Source organism: Gopherus flavomarginatus, chromosome 11 (assembly GCF_025201925.1).
Source record: "Gopherus flavomarginatus isolate rGopFla2 chromosome 11, rGopFla2.mat.asm, whole genome shotgun sequence".
NCBI lineage: Eukaryota > Metazoa > Chordata > Testudines > Testudinidae > Gopherus > Gopherus flavomarginatus.
The window spans coordinates 12,747,760-12,749,826 of NC_066627.1; the positions used below are offsets into that span (position 1 = coordinate 12,747,760).

General features: G+C 49.4%; 1 non-coding gene across 1 annotated transcript; it reads left to right on the top strand.

Annotated features, from left to right (window-relative positions):
• Window positions 1–1,730: 1,730 nt before the first annotated feature.
• Window positions 1,731–1,812, top strand: TRNAS-UGA (transfer RNA serine (anticodon UGA)). The gene has a single exon. It is a non-coding gene; the product is annotated as a tRNA-Ser (tRNA).
• The last annotated feature ends 255 nt before the right edge of the window (window positions 1,813–2,067 follow it).

Sequence of the window (2,067 nt, forward strand, 5' to 3'; positions counted from 1 at the left end):
GTTCAGGAAGCTCATTCTCTAGGTCTTCCACTAGATTTTCAGTGATGCGGCAGTTCTTCAGCTTCGACACGTTGATCCTTTGAGAGCCTTGCAGCCTTGTGGTCGTCTCTTCGGCATGATACAGAGCTTCATTTTAGATACTATGAGCCTGTGATCCATCCAACAGTCAGCGCCGCACATAGCTTTTGTAACCCTGACATCTTGTCTGTCCCTTCTCCTGATGATGACATAGTCAATCAGATGCCAGTGCTTGGAACGGGGATGCATTCATGAAGTCCTGTTATGGGTAGGGAGGCGGAAGACAGTATTGGTGATCAGAAGGTCATGTGCTGCACAAGTTTTCAGCAGTGACAGACCATTGCTGTTACACTTTCCCACTCCATTTTTCCCAATGACTCCTTCCCAGGCTGCGGCATCGCATCCAACTCTTGCATTAAAATCGCCAAGCAGGATCAGCTTGTCTGTGCAGTGCACTGATGATAGCAGAGCATCTAGTTCTTCGTAGAATTTATCCTTCACTTCCTCTGGAGACACCTCACATGCCAACCTTTGCACAATATTTGCTGCACATATATAACAGTGGTGGCAACAATGATCTCTGCATCCCAGTTCATATTAATAACGTCACAGAAGGCTATAGAGAAGTGGGAGGGAGTCGTCTTCCAGCCAGTGCGTCTCGTCCATTTCTCCCCTGCCACTTGGGTTGAGGTGGGAAGGGAGCGAAAAAAGCCCGGCTGAAGGTTTTGCGCTCGGCCCTGAAGATTAAGCCCGAACCCCTGTCATGGCTAGGTCGGGATTGTCCTGGGCTCTGTAGGGGGAGGGCTCAGCTCGGAGAAGTGGATTTTGTGTCTGATAGATAACGGCTTTGTCAGTGGGAAGTTGTAGGTCACATGCGGGGGATGACAGTGGGCTTTGAGCTGGGGCAGCAGCAGCAGGGGAGCAATGTGTGTGTGGCGGGGGCAGGGGGGGCTTTCACTTGGTAAAAATGAACCTGCCAAGCCGCTCCCTCCGCTGGAGCAAAAGGCTCTCATTTATCTCCTCAACTCCGCTCCATGAAAATCTCCACCTCTCCCCCGGTGCAGAGAGACCCCTTCACTCCCATGGATATTTGTAATTGTTTGGACTCTTCCTTGGCCTTTTCCAAATAGTTTTCCCCGAAAAATGAAAAAGGACATTTCAAATGAGAAAAACAAACCAAACCAGAGAAACCTCCACCACACACAGTTTGGATCTGAATTTTTCTACTGAAATTTGGAGACAATAAAACTCATCCCTTTGTTGGCCAGAAACCAAAGCTAGACCTCCGCCACTGTAGCTGTGACTTCTGCTACCGAACCACCAATGCTCTGACTCCTCTTGTGAGACATTTCTCTGCACAATACTGCTGCTAATCCAGTTACTGACTTCAGGGAACATTTTCCTTAGCCTGGTTCTGTGTGTCACTGGTTTCTCTAGCAAAGATCAGTCCCTGGCCCTGTGGTCCAAACATCCTCATTTACATCAATCTTCAAGCTGAGAATCATTTCCTATTCCCGCCCTGTGGGAGGGGAGACTTTTAAACGTGCTCTCTGTGCGACTGCGCATGGCTAAGCAAAGAGAACAAACCCAAATCCCCCATGTGCTTTGGGAGCCAGGTTTGCGGTGGGAATTCTGTAGTTCAGATGGTTTCAAGCCTGGACATTGTGATTCTTTACCAGTTTCTCTGGCATTAGGGCATTTTTGTGCTCCCAACTGTGATGGCCGAATGGTTAAGGCGTTGGACTTGAAATCCATTAGGGTTCCCCTGTGCAGGTTTGAATCTTGCTCACAGCGAGGCCTGTGTTTTAGCCAGTCTCTAACCCAGACAATAACTCTGTACAACCCACTGAGACACTCTCAATTCTCTCCCCACCCCAAGTAAATCCGGTTCTGCTCCTTTCACAGAGGTCCCTGGGACACCACCTCACACTGTGTCCCTGAGGTGTCAGGCAAACTCTCAGCACCTGACACCTCTGCCACTCACCTAGTGCCTCGCAGATCAGCCATAGCCCTGGTTCTGCTCCTCTCTCTAGAATGCGAAAGAAGCCA